We start from the raw sequence: 17,660 nt of genomic DNA on the forward strand, positions 1-17,660 counted from the left end.
TCCTGCACCGTCATAAAGGACCCCACAAGGATCCTTTACGAGAATGGACTCTGGACTGGAAAGTGGTCGGTGATTGTCAGGCTGCACAAGGACACTTCGTGCCCAGATGGAGTCAAGCACCTCAGACCGTGCTTCTCCCTGGGGGGAACTGCAGGACTTATCCACTACGTGGACCAGCCACGCACTTGTCGTAAGTGTGATGGAAAGGACCACTTTGGGAAGGAATGCAAGGTCCTGGCTTGCAAGATTTGTCGACTGGCCGGCCACGAGACAAAGGACTGCCCCACGAAGAAGACCTGCAACCTGTGCGGCTCAGTGGATCATGTCTACAAGGACTGTCCAAGTAGAGCAAGATCCTACGCCGCAGCAGCATCGGGTGTGATCGTCCCCCCCAAGGTGCCACCCACACCGGTGCAAAGGAAGAAGGTTCCGCAAAAGCAAGTTGGTAAGAAACCTTCCCCCACCATTCCTAACCCTCCTCCCCTCCCTCCCTCTGTGACAGCTACTCCCATCCCGGCTGCTCGCACCACCCCTCCTCCCTCACCCTCCCGACCTGTGATCCAACCCACCCTTCCTCCCACCACCCCCTCTCGCCCCCTCCCTGTCCCTCTCCTCTCCGAGGAAGAGTTTCCACCACTTGCCCATGCAGGAAATGTACAGCCGAGAAGGAAGAGGAAGGAGTTAGACAGCCCAGCTGCTGACCCAGAATCTTCCAAGAAAGCGGCAGTCGAATCGGTCGAGCCAGACCAGGACTCCTTCACCCTCGAGGAGGAGATGGAGGCATATGCAGAGGTCTTCGAGGAGAGTGGGGTGCCTGAGCTCGACAGCCTCAACAACATCGACCAACTGCTCAACAACATCGAGACACCCCAGCAGGGAGATCCGGTGGCCGACCCAGAGGAAACACCTCCCGATGGGAGTGGTAAAGTATACGTATCGCCACAGTAACCTTTTTCTCTTAACAAATGGTAGCTTTTAATCTTTTTACCATTAATGTAAGGAGCATTAAGGATAAGTGCAGACGTCAATCTATCTTTGCTTTTCTTGACATTCAGAAATGTGATGTGTATATGTTGCAGGAATGCTCTCTCCCTTTCTCCAGGTCCTACAGGCACCTGGCCCGGCAGTGGTCCCATGGTCCGTCCTACTGGTCCGGTGGAGGTGAGTGTAAGTCTGCAGGGGTAGCCATTCTGATCAGGGGGAGCCTCTTCACGCTGGATTCTGTTCAGGAGCTTGTCTGCGGCAGACTCATTGTCGTAGACGGCTCCTGGGCAGGTGAGCCTATCAGGCTTATCTGCGTGTACGCTTCACCTTTTAAGAATGAGCGTTTGGAATTATTCCAGACTCTGCGGACCCAGCTCGCCACCACCAGGGCTGTAGTGATGGCCGGGGACTTTAACTGCCCGATTGAAGGGGATGGTCGAAGCACCTGCAACTCTGCGAAGCTGGACATCACGTCCAACCTGCTCAGGGAAATGGTGGCCGAAGCATCACTGCGGGACGCTGTGGGCTCCATGGGGGCTGGCTCCGTGAATTTCACGTGGAGCCGCCCCGATGGCTCCGTGCGTTCCCGCATTGACTTTGTGTTCACATCCCGGGCAGTGCAGCAGGTTAGGCATTCTATGGTTCCCTGCTTCTTCTCTGACCACAGGGCCATTCACTTCCAAGGAATTCTGGGCCATGGTTTTCCATCTGGCCCAGGCTCCTGGAAGTTGAACTGTGCCTTACTGGAAAGGGAGGAAGTACTGGCTGAGCTTAAGGATGCCTACATCACATGGAAGAATGACAAATGTTATTTTGACTGTATGTCTGATTGGTGGGAATATGCCAAATCTAACATCCGCAGTTTCTTTCAGGCTAAAGGGCGTATCCAGGCATGCGACCGTAAGAGGAACCTCAGAAAACTGCAGCGTGAGCTCCAGTCCATGGTGGACCTCCAGCGGTGCGGCTGGGACGTGAAGGACGACCTGGACGAGACCAAAAAGAGCCTGAAAAGGCACTTTGAGGAGGAGTCCAGACGTATCGTCTTCCGTTCCAAGGTGGAGAATCTGGAGAAGGGTGAGAAATGTTCTTCCTTCTTTTTCAGGAAACTCCACTCTGGCCATACGCCCCTGACAGAGCTGCGTGATGAGAAGGGCATCCCCAGACAGGGGAAGGAGGGCGTGATGAAGGTCGTCCGCGACTACTACAGCGACCTCTACTCCCCTAAGACTACAGACACCGATGAGGCGGATAAGTTCCTGTCAGGTATCACTAACACTATTGATCCTGCAGGTAAATCAGCCATGGACGCTCCCCTGGCGTTGGAGGAGGTGCTCTCTGCCGCTAAATCCTTTAGGCAGGGCAGGACTCCGGGCAGTGATGGTCTCCCAGCAGAGCTCTATGTTGCGCTGTGGGATCTCATTGGCCCGGACCTGCTCGAGCTGTACGAGGAGATGGTGGTGGAGGGCAAAATGCCTCCTTCGCTGAGGGAAGGAATGATCACGATCTTGTATAAGCGTAAGGGGGAGAGATGTGACCTGAAAAATTGGCGTCCCATCTCTCTTCTGAACGTGGACTACAAAATCCTCGCCAAGGTACTGGCCAACCGGCTGAAGGCTGTCATTGGGCAGATCGTTCATCCAGACCAAACCTGCGCCATTCCAGGCCGCAGAATCGCAGACAGCCTTGCCCTCCTCAGAGACACTGTCCATTACGTGAAAGACCGTAATGTGTGCACGGCCCTGATCAGTCTTGATCAGGAAAAGGCCTTTGACCGTGTCTCCCATGAGCTGATGGGCAAGGTACTGCGTAAATTTGGTCTTGGTGAGCTATTCTGTTCGTATGTTAACCTGATGTACCTTGACATTTACAGCTCGGTGTTGGTGAACGGCTGGAAGACTGACCCCTTCTCTGTTATGTCTGGGGTCAGACAAGGCTGCCCTCTTTCACCTCTTCTTTTTGTTTGTGTTATAGAGCTCTTCGCTGTATCCATCAGGCAAAATCAAGAGATCAGAGGGATCACCGCACCGGGTCCAGACCACCCAGAGGCCAAGTGTTCGCTGTACATGGATGACGTCACGGTGTTCTGCGCAGACCAGAGATCGGTGACGGCACTCGTCCAGACCTGCGAAAACTTCGGCCGTGCTTCAGGAGCAAGGGTCAACCTTGGGAAGTCAGAGGCTATGCTCTTCGGAAAGTGGCACCTGTCGTCCTCCACTCCATTCCCATTCACGGTAAAACCAGACCTCATCAAGATCCTTGGTGTCTGGTTCGGGGGAGATGGAGCGGCCCTGAAGTGCTGGGATGAAAGACTTGCGACAATGCGTCAGAAACTGGGATTGTGGAGTCTCAGAGACCTTACCATCGAAGGGAAAACACTTGTGCTGCGGAATGAGATTCTTCCTGTTCTTCAGTACACCGCCCAGGCCTGGCCACCTCTGGCGGCGATCTGCAAGGCCATCACACGGGCTGTTTTCCACTTCATCTGGGGCTCCAAAATGGACAGAGTCAAGCGGATTGTTATGTACAAAGATCCCCTCAAAGGTGGCAAAGGCATTCCAGACATTCCAACTATGCTGAGAGCCTTCTTTGCATGTAACTGTATCCGCAGAACTTTGATTGACAATTGTGCCGGCTCTGCGGGGAACTCCATGTCCCGCTTCTTCCTCCTACCTATGTGGAGGACCCTTAAATGGGACAAGTGGGACAGCTCCATCCCTTACAACTGGACTACTCCATGGTTCTACCTGGATGTGTCCAAGTTTGTGAGGGAGCACCAACTGGAGGGATTGAAACCCGACTTGTGGAAACCTAAAAATGTCCACAAGCTCATCAGAGCCAAAGACGTCATGGAACCGATTTCAGGGCTCCCTTCAGCAACTGCCAAGTTTGTCTGGGAGTATGTGGCCTCCAAAAGGCTCACAAATAGACATAAAGACATGTCATGGATGGCCATTCAGGGGGGCTTGCCTCACCGGTCATTCATGCACTCCCGAAACTTGTGTAGGTATAGACATTGTCCCTGGTGCTTTGTGCATGAAGAAACCTCCATGCACATCTTCTGGGACTGCACCTACGCACAGTTGTTGTTGGATGCCCTAGAGACTGAATTCAAGGACTCCGTGCCCAGGAACTGTCTTTCATACCTTTCGGTACTGTATGGACTATTCCCGGGCACCCACACATATGGGGCGACCCAGGAAGCCTGGCGCCTTATAAACTGTGTTAAGGACGCTTTGTGGTTTGCCAGAAATCGTCTCATATTGCGGAGGGAGAGAATGTCCGTTCAGGACTGCCGCAGGCTGGTTCACAGCCTGCTCAGAGACTATTCCATCCGGGATAGCCCTGAGGAGGAAGAGGACTAAACCCCTTTTCTTCTGGTCCTTTCCCCTTGTTTGGACTGTTTTATAAGACTTTGGGACCGTGGCCCCTTCCCCCTCACTTCACAATGTCTGTTGTTTTGTTGATGTATTTCTATTTATTGCCCTCCCCTTATATGTGTCTGTCTGGTCAATAAAGCTTCGGGCATGTGATTCCTCCTCCCTCACCCCCTACCCTCCACACCCATAGTCTTGTATACTGTAGTGTAAATGTTACCGTTAGAATGCATAGTGCATAGTATAGTCTATAGTGTGAGTTTATCTTGTGCTGTATTTTATAATATGTACTATACTGTTTGCATGTGTACTGTGTTTTGGCTGTGCTGCGACACGGTATATGTGTGATATTTGTTATCGTCTGTTTTTTTGCATTCTTTATGTACAATAAAGACCTGCTTTTTCAATCAAAAAATCTGTTCTTATCAGTTTAATATCTGATACGCCCCCTATCTGGGGGCCATATATTAAATGGATTTTTAGAACAGGGAGATGGAAGAAGAGCTTGCTCTGTCCACTCCACGCATTGACCTGGTATTGCAGTACTTCCAGGACCGGTGCACCTTCCTAATCTGTTATCCAAAAATAGACTATTTCCATTCCTGGCACTTGATTTGGAGTATCAATTGTTTGTGCACCTTTGTATTTAGAAATGCATGCATTTGCTGCTTCAAGGTTTAACCCTTGTGCATAAATACTTTGAAATCCTGCCTCCAGTGTATCATTTTGTGACTATTTCTTGACTCCTTGAATTGTACTTTCTGGAATCGAGGCAGTTAAATATTTTTACGTGACACTACACTTGATATCAGCATGTGCGGCCTAGGCAAAAGACCGGAAGCCTGCCTAAATTAAAGGACTTATCAATCGCTGCGACCTCCCAATAAATATGCAAACACTATGTGACTTACCTACGATCTTACCACGGAAACATCAACTGGATCACAGCAATGGCATTTTTGGACCCCCCTCCCTCTCCATTTGAAATGGCTTGGTTTTTTTTTTTTTCCTCTCTCTTTCTTTCTTTCTTTCTTTATTTCTTATATTTTTTTCTTTTCTTTTTGCGCGCTCTTTTCTCTCTTTTGTTTTGGGAATTTTTTTTCCTCATTTCTTTTGTTTTGGGAATTTTTTTTCCTCTTCCATTTTTTTTCCGAGCCAAACAATTGATGATCATTGAGAGGGGGGATTTAGAAAAAGTATCACTTACCTTCTTCGGACCATCATTTGGGTGGTAACTGCCAATAAAAGAAAACATTGGCCCACCCAGCTCACCTACACATGACTGTCCTGTCTGCCTGTCTGTTCCAAGTGACTGTCTGGCTGTCAGGTTCCGCCGGATTCCGAGTGAGCAGCTTGTGATGTCATAGAGGGCAGATTGTGATGTCACACAAAGGGTCCTGCCACATGAATGCCTGTCCATCTGACTGTCTACTACTGCTGCTGAATGGGCTCAAAACAGGAAAGCCGTCATTGCACCTGATTGTGCAAGATTCCTCCTTCTCCTCTGCAGCAGCTAGCTGATTGATTTAGTCAGCAGCAGTTCGTCAGGGACACAGGCAGGCATGCAGCAGCAAAGAGCGAGGAGACAGCTGGCTGCTGCTGCTTGCCTGTTGGTCGTCTGCCTAGTGGGTGTGTGTCTGTTGACGCGACGTCAACAGACGGGGCGGAGCACATGCAAATTTGGCCTCCTACCCAGCTGAGGCTCCCTTCCCGCCCGCCGACGACCTAATCACAAAATCAGTTGGATGGCTACTCGTCCTCCGGTCCCTGTCCAGCACTTCAAGTCCTAATCACACCTGCCGTACAGCCAGGTATCTTTCAGACTGCAACGACAAAGAAGTGATGTGTGTGTGTTAGATGTGTCCGTGGTGCTGATCTCCTCTCCACCAGTATTGCTGGCCGAATTCAGGTTCGCGCGGTTTGCTGGGAGCCCATTCGGGTTATCGCTTCTCGGCCTTTTGGCTAAGATCAAGTGTAGTATCTGTTCTTATCAGTTTAATATCTGATACGCCCCCTATCTGGGGGCCATATATTAAATGGATTTTTAGAACAGGGAGATGGAAGAAGAGCTTGCTCTGTCCACTCCACGCATTGACCTGGTATTGCAGTACTTCCAGGACCGGTGCACCTTCCTAATCTGTTATCCAAAAATAGACTATTTCCATTCCTGGCACTTGATTTGGAGTATCAATTGTTTGTGCACCTTTGTATTTAGAAATGCATGCATTTGCTGCTTCAAGGTTTAACCCTTGTGCATAAATACTTTGAAATCCTGCCTCCAGTGTATCATTTTGTGACTATTTCTTGACTCCTTGAATTGTACTTTCTGGAATCGAGGCAGTTAAATATTTTTACGTGACACTACACTTGATATCAGCATGTGCGGCCTAGGCAAAAGACCGGAAGCCTGCCTAAATTAAAGGACTTATCAATCGCTGCGACCTCCCAATAAATATGCAAACACTATGTGACTTACCTACGATCTTACCACGGAAACATCAACTGGATCACAGCAATGGCATTTTTGGACCCCCCTCCCTCTCCATTTGAAATGGCTTGGTTTTTTTTTTTTTCCTCTCTCTTTCTTTCTTTCTTTCTTTATTTCTTATATTTTTTTCTTTTCTTTTTGCGCGCTCTTTTCTCTCTTTTGTTTTGGGAATTTTTTTTCCTCATTTCTTTTGTTTTGGGAATTTTTTTTCCTCTTCCATTTTTTTTCCGAGCCAAACAATTGATGATCATTGAGAGGGGGGATTTAGAAAAAGTATCACTTACCTTCTTCGGACCATCATTTGGGTGGTAACTGCCAATAAAAGAAAACATTGGCCCACCCAGCTCACCTACACATGACTGTCCTGTCTGCCTGTCTGTTCCAAGTGACTGTCTGGCTGTCAGGTTCCGCCGGATTCCGAGTGAGCAGCTTGTGATGTCATAGAGGGCAGATTGTGATGTCACACAAAGGGTCCTGCCACATGAATGCCTGTCCATCTGACTGTCTACTACTGCTGCTGAATGGGCTCAAAACAGGAAAGCCGTCATTGCACCTGATTGTGCAAGATTCCTCCTTCTCCTCTGCAGCAGCTAGCTGATTGATTTAGTCAGCAGCAGTTCGTCAGGGACACAGGCAGGCATGCAGCAGCAAAGAGCGAGGAGACAGCTGGCTGCTGCTGCTTGCCTGTTGGTCGTCTGCCTAGTGGGTGTGTGTCTGTTGACGCGACGTCAACAGACGGGGCGGAGCACATGCAAATTTGGCCTCCTACCCAGCTGAGGCTCCCTTCCCGCCCGCCGACGACCTAATCACAAAATCAGTTGGATGGCTACTCGTCCTCCGGTCCCTGTCCAGCACTTCAAGTCCTAATCACACCTGCCGTACAGCCAGGTATCTTTCAGACTGCAACGACAAAGAAGTGATGTGTGTGTGTTAGATGTGTCCGTGGTGCTGATCTCCTCTCCACCAGTATTGCTGGCCGAATTCAGGTTCGCGCGGTTTGCTGGGAGCCCATTCGGGTTATCGCTTCTCGGCCTTTTGGCTAAGATCAAGTGTAGTATCTGTTCTTATCAGTTTAATATCTGATACGCCCCCTATCTGGGGGCCATATATTAAATGGATTTTTAGAACAGGGAGATGGAAGAAGAGCTTGCTCTGTCCACTCCACGCATTGACCTGGTATTGCAGTACTTCCAGGACCGGTGCACCTTCCTAATCTGTTATCCAAAAATAGACTATTTCCATTCCTGGCACTTGATTTGGAGTATCAATTGTTTGTGCACCTTTGTATTTAGAAATGCATGCATTTGCTGCTTCAAGGTTTAACCCTTGTGCATAAATACTTTGAAATCCTGCCTCCAGTGTATCATTTTGTGACTATTTCTTGACTCCTTGAATTGTACTTTCTGGAATCGAGGCAGTTAAATATTTTTACGTGACACTACACTTGATATCAGCATGTGCGGCCTAGGCAAAAGACCGGAAGCCTGCCTAAATTAAAGGACTTATCAATCGCTGCGACCTCCCAATAAATATGCAAACACTATGTGACTTACCTACGATCTTACCACGGAAACATCAACTGGATCACAGCAATGGCATTTTTGGACCCCCCTCCCTCTCCATTTGAAATGGCTTGGTTTTTTTTTTTTTCCTCTCTCTTTCTTTCTTTCTTTCTTTATTTCTTATATTTTTTTCTTTTCTTTTTGCGCGCTCTTTTCTCTCTTTTGTTTTGGGAATTTTTTTTCCTCATTTCTTTTGTTTTGGGAATTTTTTTTCCTCTTCCATTTTTTTTCCGAGCCAAACAATTGATGATCATTGAGAGGGGGGATTTAGAAAAAGTATCACTTACCTTCTTCGGACCATCATTTGGGTGGTAACTGCCAATAAAAGAAAACATTGGCCCACCCAGCTCACCTACACATGACTGTCCTGTCTGCCTGTCTGTTCCAAGTGACTGTCTGGCTGTCAGGTTCCGCCGGATTCCGAGTGAGCAGCTTGTGATGTCATAGAGGGCAGATTGTGATGTCACACAAAGGGTCCTGCCACATGAATGCCTGTCCATCTGACTGTCTACTACTGCTGCTGAATGGGCTCAAAACAGGAAAGCCGTCATTGCACCTGATTGTGCAAGATTCCTCCTTCTCCTCTGCAGCAGCTAGCTGATTGATTTAGTCAGCAGCAGTTCGTCAGGGACACAGGCAGGCATGCAGCAGCAAAGAGCGAGGAGACAGCTGGCTGCTGCTGCTTGCCTGTTGGTCGTCTGCCTAGTGGGTGTGTGTCTGTTGACGCGACGTCAACAGACGGGGCGGAGCACATGCAAATTTGGCCTCCTACCCAGCTGAGGCTCCCTTCCCGCCCGCCGACGACCTAATCACAAAATCAGTTGGATGGCTACTCGTCCTCCGGTCCCTGTCCAGCACTTCAAGTCCTAATCACACCTGCCGTACAGCCAGGTATCTTTCAGACTGCAACGACAAAGAAGTGATGTGTGTGTGTTAGATGTGTCCGTGGTGCTGATCTCCTCTCCACCAGTATTGCTGGCCGAATTCAGGTTCGCGCGGTTTGCTGGGAGCCCATTCGGGTTATCGCTTCTCGGCCTTTTGGCTAAGATCAAGTGTAGTATCTGTTCTTATCAGTTTAATATCTGATACGCCCCCTATCTGGGGGCCATATATTAAATGGATTTTTAGAACAGGGAGATGGAAGAAGAGCTTGCTCTGTCCACTCCACGCATTGACCTGGTATTGCAGTACTTCCAGGACCGGTGCACCTTCCTAATCTGTTATCCAAAAATAGACTATTTCCATTCCTGGCACTTGATTTGGAGTATCAATTGTTTGTGCACCTTTGTATTTAGAAATGCATGCATTTGCTGCTTCAAGGTTTAACCCTTGTGCATAAATACTTTGAAATCCTGCCTCCAGTGTATCATTTTGTGACTATTTCTTGACTCCTTGAATTGTACTTTCTGGAATCGAGGCAGTTAAATATTTTTACGTGACACTACACTTGATATCAGCATGTGCGGCCTAGGCAAAAGACCGGAAGCCTGCCTAAATTAAAGGACTTATCAATCGCTGCGACCTCCCAATAAATATGCAAACACTATGTGACTTACCTACGATCTTACCACGGAAACATCAACTGGATCACAGCAATGGCATTTTTGGACCCCCCTCCCTCTCCATTTGAAATGGCTTGGTTTTTTTTTTTTTCCTCTCTCTTTCTTTCTTTCTTTCTTTATTTCTTATATTTTTTTCTTTTCTTTTTGCGCGCTCTTTTCTCTCTTTTGTTTTGGGAATTTTTTTTCCTCATTTCTTTTGTTTTGGGAATTTTTTTTCCTCTTCCATTTTTTTTCCGAGCCAAACAATTGATGATCATTGAGAGGGGGGATTTAGAAAAAGTATCACTTACCTTCTTCGGACCATCATTTGGGTGGTAACTGCCAATAAAAGAAAACATTGGCCCACCCAGCTCACCTACACATGACTGTCCTGTCTGCCTGTCTGTTCCAAGTGACTGTCTGGCTGTCAGGTTCCGCCGGATTCCGAGTGAGCAGCTTGTGATGTCATAGAGGGCAGATTGTGATGTCACACAAAGGGTCCTGCCACATGAATGCCTGTCCATCTGACTGTCTACTACTGCTGCTGAATGGGCTCAAAACAGGAAAGCCGTCATTGCACCTGATTGTGCAAGATTCCTCCTTCTCCTCTGCAGCAGCTAGCTGATTGATTTAGTCAGCAGCAGTTCGTCAGGGACACAGGCAGGCATGCAGCAGCAAAGAGCGAGGAGACAGCTGGCTGCTGCTGCTTGCCTGTTGGTCGTCTGCCTAGTGGGTGTGTGTCTGTTGACGCGACGTCAACAGACGGGGCGGAGCACATGCAAATTTGGCCTCCTACCCAGCTGAGGCTCCCTTCCCGCCCGCCGACGACCTAATCACAAAATCAGTTGGATGGCTACTCGTCCTCCGGTCCCTGTCCAGCACTTCAAGTCCTAATCACACCTGCCGTACAGCCAGGTATCTTTCAGACTGCAACGACAAAGAAGTGATGTGTGTGTGTTAGATGTGTCCGTGGTGCTGATCTCCTCTCCACCAGTATTGCTGGCCGAATTCAGGTTCGCGCGGTTTGCTGGGAGCCCATTCGGGTTATCGCTTCTCGGCCTTTTGGCTAAGATCAAGTGTAGTATCTGTTCTTATCAGTTTAATATCTGATACGCCCCCTATCTGGGGGCCATATATTAAATGGATTTTTAGAACAGGGAGATGGAAGAAGAGCTTGCTCTGTCCACTCCACGCATTGACCTGGTATTGCAGTACTTCCAGGACCGGTGCACCTTCCTAATCTGTTATCCAAAAATAGACTATTTCCATTCCTGGCACTTGATTTGGAGTATCAATTGTTTGTGCACCTTTGTATTTAGAAATGCATGCATTTGCTGCTTCAAGGTTTAACCCTTGTGCATAAATACTTTGAAATCCTGCCTCCAGTGTATCATTTTGTGACTATTTCTTGACTCCTTGAATTGTACTTTCTGGAATCGAGGCAGTTAAATATTTTTACGTGACACTACACTTGATATCAGCATGTGCGGCCTAGGCAAAAGACCGGAAGCCTGCCTAAATTAAAGGACTTATCAATCGCTGCGACCTCCCAATAAATATGCAAACACTATGTGACTTACCTACGATCTTACCACGGAAACATCAACTGGATCACAGCAATGGCATTTTTGGACCCCCCTCCCTCTCCATTTGAAATGGCTTGGTTTTTTTTTTTTTCCTCTCTCTTTCTTTCTTTCTTTCTTTATTTCTTATATTTTTTTCTTTTCTTTTTGCGCGCTCTTTTCTCTCTTTTGTTTTGGGAATTTTTTTTCCTCATTTCTTTTGTTTTGGGAATTTTTTTTCCTCTTCCATTTTTTTTCCGAGCCAAACAATTGATGATCATTGAGAGGGGGGATTTAGAAAAAGTATCACTTACCTTCTTCGGACCATCATTTGGGTGGTAACTGCCAATAAAAGAAAACATTGGCCCACCCAGCTCACCTACACATGACTGTCCTGTCTGCCTGTCTGTTCCAAGTGACTGTCTGGCTGTCAGGTTCCGCCGGATTCCGAGTGAGCAGCTTGTGATGTCATAGAGGGCAGATTGTGATGTCACACAAAGGGTCCTGCCACATGAATGCCTGTCCATCTGACTGTCTACTACTGCTGCTGAATGGGCTCAAAACAGGAAAGCCGTCATTGCACCTGATTGTGCAAGATTCCTCCTTCTCCTCTGCAGCAGCTAGCTGATTGATTTAGTCAGCAGCAGTTCGTCAGGGACACAGGCAGGCATGCAGCAGCAAAGAGCGAGGAGACAGCTGGCTGCTGCTGCTTGCCTGTTGGTCGTCTGCCTAGTGGGTGTGTGTCTGTTGACGCGACGTCAACAGACGGGGCGGAGCACATGCAAATTTGGCCTCCTACCCAGCTGAGGCTCCCTTCCCGCCCGCCGACGACCTAATCACAAAATCAGTTGGATGGCTACTCGTCCTCCGGTCCCTGTCCAGCACTTCAAGTCCTAATCACACCTGCCGTACAGCCAGGTATCTTTCAGACTGCAACGACAAAGAAGTGATGTGTGTGTGTTAGATGTGTCCGTGGTGCTGATCTCCTCTCCACCAGTATTGCTGGCCGAATTCAGGTTCGCGCGGTTTGCTGGGAGCCCATTCGGGTTATCGCTTCTCGGCCTTTTGGCTAAGATCAAGTGTAGTATCTGTTCTTATCAGTTTAATATCTGATACGCCCCCTATCTGGGGGCCATATATTAAATGGATTTTTAGAACAGGGAGATGGAAGAAGAGCTTGCTCTGTCCACTCCACGCATTGACCTGGTATTGCAGTACTTCCAGGACCGGTGCACCTTCCTAATCTGTTATCCAAAAATAGACTATTTCCATTCCTGGCACTTGATTTGGAGTATCAATTGTTTGTGCACCTTTGTATTTAGAAATGCATGCATTTGCTGCTTCAAGGTTTAACCCTTGTGCATAAATACTTTGAAATCCTGCCTCCAGTGTATCATTTTGTGACTATTTCTTGACTCCTTGAATTGTACTTTCTGGAATCGAGGCAGTTAAATATTTTTACGTGACACTACACTTGATATCAGCATGTGCGGCCTAGGCAAAAGACCGGAAGCCTGCCTAAATTAAAGGACTTATCAATCGCTGCGACCTCCCAATAAATATGCAAACACTATGTGACTTACCTACGATCTTACCACGGAAACATCAACTGGATCACAGCAATGGCATTTTTGGACCCCCCTCCCTCTCCATTTGAAATGGCTTGGTTTTTTTTTTTTTCCTCTCTCTTTCTTTCTTTCTTTCTTTATTTCTTATATTTTTTTCTTTTCTTTTTGCGCGCTCTTTTCTCTCTTTTGTTTTGGGAATTTTTTTTCCTCATTTCTTTTGTTTTGGGAATTTTTTTTCCTCTTCCATTTTTTTTCCGAGCCAAACAATTGATGATCATTGAGAGGGGGGATTTAGAAAAAGTATCACTTACCTTCTTCGGACCATCATTTGGGTGGTAACTGCCAATAAAAGAAAACATTGGCCCACCCAGCTCACCTACACATGACTGTCCTGTCTGCCTGTCTGTTCCAAGTGACTGTCTGGCTGTCAGGTTCCGCCGGATTCCGAGTGAGCAGCTTGTGATGTCATAGAGGGCAGATTGTGATGTCACACAAAGGGTCCTGCCACATGAATGCCTGTCCATCTGACTGTCTACTACTGCTGCTGAATGGGCTCAAAACAGGAAAGCCGTCATTGCACCTGATTGTGCAAGATTCCTCCTTCTCCTCTGCAGCAGCTAGCTGATTGATTTAGTCAGCAGCAGTTCGTCAGGGACACAGGCAGGCATGCAGCAGCAAAGAGCGAGGAGACAGCTGGCTGCTGCTGCTTGCCTGTTGGTCGTCTGCCTAGTGGGTGTGTGTCTGTTGACGCGACGTCAACAGACGGGGCGGAGCACATGCAAATTTGGCCTCCTACCCAGCTGAGGCTCCCTTCCCGCCCGCCGACGACCTAATCACAAAATCAGTTGGATGGCTACTCGTCCTCCGGTCCCTGTCCAGCACTTCAAGTCCTAATCACACCTGCCGTACAGCCAGGTATCTTTCAGACTGCAACGACAAAGAAGTGATGTGTGTGTGTTAGATGTGTCCGTGGTGCTGATCTCCTCTCCACCAGTATTGCTGGCCGAATTCAGGTTCGCGCGGTTTGCTGGGAGCCCATTCGGGTTATCGCTTCTCGGCCTTTTGGCTAAGATCAAGTGTAGTATCTGTTCTTATCAGTTTAATATCTGATACGCCCCCTATCTGGGGGCCATATATTAAATGGATTTTTAGAACAGGGAGATGGAAGAAGAGCTTGCTCTGTCCACTCCACGCATTGACCTGGTATTGCAGTACTTCCAGGACCGGTGCACCTTCCTAATCTGTTATCCAAAAATAGACTATTTCCATTCCTGGCACTTGATTTGGAGTATCAATTGTTTGTGCACCTTTGTATTTAGAAATGCATGCATTTGCTGCTTCAAGGTTTAACCCTTGTGCATAAATACTTTGAAATCCTGCCTCCAGTGTATCATTTTGTGACTATTTCTTGACTCCTTGAATTGTACTTTCTGGAATCGAGGCAGTTAAATATTTTTACGTGACACTACACTTGATATCAGCATGTGCGGCCTAGGCAAAAGACCGGAAGCCTGCCTAAATTAAAGGACTTATCAATCGCTGCGACCTCCCAATAAATATGCAAACACTATGTGACTTACCTACGATCTTACCACGGAAACATCAACTGGATCACAGCAATGGCATTTTTGGACCCCCCTCCCTCTCCATTTGAAATGGCTTGGTTTTTTTTTTTTTCCTCTCTCTTTCTTTCTTTCTTTCTTTATTTCTTATATTTTTTTCTTTTCTTTTTGCGCGCTCTTTTCTCTCTTTTGTTTTGGGAATTTTTTTTCCTCATTTCTTTTGTTTTGGGAATTTTTTTTCCTCTTCCATTTTTTTTCCGAGCCAAACAATTGATGATCATTGAGAGGGGGGATTTAGAAAAAGTATCACTTACCTTCTTCGGACCATCATTTGGGTGGTAACTGCCAATAAAAGAAAACATTGGCCCACCCAGCTCACCTACACATGACTGTCCTGTCTGCCTGTCTGTTCCAAGTGACTGTCTGGCTGTCAGGTTCCGCCGGATTCCGAGTGAGCAGCTTGTGATGTCATAGAGGGCAGATTGTGATGTCACACAAAGGGTCCTGCCACATGAATGCCTGTCCATCTGACTGTCTACTACTGCTGCTGAATGGGCTCAAAACAGGAAAGCCGTCATTGCACCTGATTGTGCAAGATTCCTCCTTCTCCTCTGCAGCAGCTAGCTGATTGATTTAGTCAGCAGCAGTTCGTCAGGGACACAGGCAGGCATGCAGCAGCAAAGAGCGAGGAGACAGCTGGCTGCTGCTGCTTGCCTGTTGGTCGTCTGCCTAGTGGGTGTGTGTCTGTTGACGCGACGTCAACAGACGGGGCGGAGCACATGCAAATTTGGCCTCCTACCCAGCTGAGGCTCCCTTCCCGCCCGCCGACGACCTAATCACAAAATCAGTTGGATGGCTACTCGTCCTCCGGTCCCTGTCCAGCACTTCAAGTCCTAATCACACCTGCCGTACAGCCAGGTATCTTTCAGACTGCAACGACAAAGAAGTGATGTGTGTGTGTTAGATGTGTCCGTGGTGCTGATCTCCTCTCCACCAGTATTGCTGGCCGAATTCAGGTTCGCGCGGTTTGCTGGGAGCCCATTCGGGTTATCGCTTCTCGGCCTTTTGGCTAAGATCAAGTGTAGTATCTGTTCTTATCAGTTTAATATCTGATACGCCCCCTATCTGGGGGCCATATATTAAATGGATTTTTAGAACAGGGAGATGGAAGAAGAGCTTGCTCTGTCCACTCCACGCATTGACCTGGTATTGCAGTACTTCCAGGACCGGTGCACCTTCCTAATCTGTTATCCAAAAATAGACTATTTCCATTCCTGGCACTTGATTTGGAGTATCAATTGTTTGTGCACCTTTGTATTTAGAAATGCATGCATTTGCTGCTTCAAGGTTTAACCCTTGTGCATAAATACTTTGAAATCCTGCCTCCAGTGTATCATTTTGTGACTATTTCTTGACTCCTTGAATTGTACTTTCTGGAATCGAGGCAGTTAAATATTTTTACGTGACACTACACTTGATATCAGCATGTGCGGCCTAGGCAAAAGACCGGAAGCCTGCCTAAATTAAAGGACTTATCAATCGCTGCGACCTCCCAATAAATATGCAAACACTATGTGACTTACCTACGATCTTACCACGGAAACATCAACTGGATCACAGCAATGGCATTTTTGGACCCCCCTCCCTCTCCATTTGAAATGGCTTGGTTTTTTTTTTTTTCCTCTCTCTTTCTTTCTTTCTTTCTTTATTTCTTATATTTTTTTCTTTTCTTTTTGCGCGCTCTTTTCTCTCTTTTGTTTTGGGAATTTTTTTTCCTCATTTCTTTTGTTTTGGGAATTTTTTTTCCTCTTCCATTTTTTTTCCGAGCCAAACAATTGATGATCATTGAGAGGGGGGATTTAGAAAAAGTATCACTTACCTTCTTCGGACCATCATTTGGGTGGTAACTGCCAATAAAAGAAAACATTGGCCCACCCAGCTCACCTACACATGACTGTCCTGTCTGCCTGTCTGTTCCAAGTGACTGTCTGGCTGTCAGGTTCCGCCGGATTCCGAGTGAGCAGCTTGTGATGTCATAGAGGGCAGATTGTGATGTCACACAAAGGGTCCTGCCACATGAATGCCTGTCCATCTGACTGTCTACTACTGCTGCTGAATGGGCTCAAAACAGGAAAGCCGTCATTGCACCTGATTGTGCAAGATTCCTCCTTCTCCTCTGCAGCAGCTAGCTGATTGATTTAGTCAGCAGCAGTTCGTCAGGGACACAGGCAGGCATGCAGCAGCAAAGAGCGAGGAGACAGCTGGCTGCTGCTGCTTGCCTGTTGGTCGTCTGCCTAGTGGGTGTGTGTCTGTTGACGCGACGTCAACAGACGGGGCGGAGCACATGCAAATTTGGCCTCCTACCCAGCTGAGGCTCCCTTCCCGCCCGCCGACGACCTAATCACAAAATCAGTTGGATGGCTACTCGTCCTCCGGTCCCTGTCCAGCACTTCAAGTCCTAATCACACCTGCCGTACAGCCAGGTATCTTTCAGACTGCAACGACAAAGAAGTGATGTGTGTGTGTTAGATGTGTCCGTGGTGCTGATCTCCTCTCCACCAGTATTGCTGGCCGAATTCAGGTTCGCGCGGTTTGCTGGGAGCCCATTCGGGTTATCGCTTCTCGGCCTTTTGGCTAAGATCAAGTGTAGTATCTGTTCTTATCAGTTTCTTATCATCGCTTCTCGGCCTTTTGGCTAAGATCAAGTGTAGTATCTGTTCTTATCAGTTTATTCTGAGAGGCAGCTCTGCTCCTTGTTTCTTGGACCGACAACGGTCCTTCTCAGGGCTACCGCTGCCAGGCCGAGAAGAGCGAATTGAGCGAAGACGTCGAGACTGCGAGGAGGAGAAGACATCGCTGAAGAGGGAGAAGCCGGAGAAGACTGAGGGTCAGACTTGCTCTGCTCTGCCCTCCGAAGCGACTGCCGACCCCTCCCCCTCTCGACGCCGAGGAAGAAGCTCCGCCCCCGACGGCGAGGAGAAGAGGATTTCGCCTGAAGAGGAGATCAACGCACCCTAGC

General features: G+C 47.8%; 7 non-coding genes and 2 pseudogenes across 7 annotated transcripts; all 9 read left to right on the forward strand.

Annotated features, from left to right (window-relative positions):
- Window positions 1–4,752: 4,752 nt before the first annotated feature.
- Window positions 4,753–4,926, forward strand: LOC146056569 (U2 spliceosomal RNA; annotated as a pseudogene).
- Window positions 4,927–6,300: 1,374 nt separating this feature from the next.
- On the forward strand, window positions 6,301–6,491 carry LOC146056555 (U2 spliceosomal RNA). The gene has a single exon (XR_014469340.1). It is a non-coding gene; the product is annotated as a U2 spliceosomal RNA (small nuclear RNA).
- Window positions 6,492–7,865: 1,374 nt separating this feature from the next.
- On the forward strand, window positions 7,866–8,056 carry LOC146056568 (U2 spliceosomal RNA). Its single transcript, XR_014469350.1, has one exon. It is a non-coding gene; the product is annotated as a U2 spliceosomal RNA (small nuclear RNA).
- A 1,374-nt stretch (window positions 8,057–9,430) lies between these two features.
- Window positions 9,431–9,621, forward strand: LOC146056571 (U2 spliceosomal RNA). The gene has a single exon (XR_014469351.1). It is a non-coding gene; the product is annotated as a U2 spliceosomal RNA (small nuclear RNA).
- Window positions 9,622–10,995: 1,374 nt separating this feature from the next.
- On the forward strand, window positions 10,996–11,186 carry LOC146056572 (U2 spliceosomal RNA). The gene has a single exon (XR_014469352.1). It is a non-coding gene; the product is annotated as a U2 spliceosomal RNA (small nuclear RNA).
- A 1,374-nt stretch (window positions 11,187–12,560) lies between these two features.
- On the forward strand, window positions 12,561–12,751 carry LOC146056573 (U2 spliceosomal RNA). The gene has a single exon (XR_014469353.1). It is a non-coding gene; the product is annotated as a U2 spliceosomal RNA (small nuclear RNA).
- A 1,374-nt stretch (window positions 12,752–14,125) lies between these two features.
- LOC146056557 (U2 spliceosomal RNA) lies at window positions 14,126–14,316 on the forward strand. Its single transcript, XR_014469341.1, has one exon. It is a non-coding gene; the product is annotated as a U2 spliceosomal RNA (small nuclear RNA).
- A 1,374-nt stretch (window positions 14,317–15,690) lies between these two features.
- On the forward strand, window positions 15,691–15,881 carry LOC146056558 (U2 spliceosomal RNA). Its single transcript, XR_014469342.1, has one exon. It is a non-coding gene; the product is annotated as a U2 spliceosomal RNA (small nuclear RNA).
- A 1,435-nt stretch (window positions 15,882–17,316) lies between these two features.
- Window positions 17,317–17,423, forward strand: LOC146056570 (U2 spliceosomal RNA; annotated as a pseudogene).
- The last annotated feature ends 237 nt before the right edge of the window (window positions 17,424–17,660 follow it).

Source organism: Crinia signifera, unplaced genomic scaffold (genome assembly GCF_055691185.1).
Source record: "Crinia signifera unplaced genomic scaffold, ASM5569118v1 HAP2_SCAFFOLD_818, whole genome shotgun sequence".
In the NCBI taxonomy this organism is placed as follows: domain Eukaryota; kingdom Metazoa; phylum Chordata; class Amphibia; order Anura; family Myobatrachidae; genus Crinia; species Crinia signifera.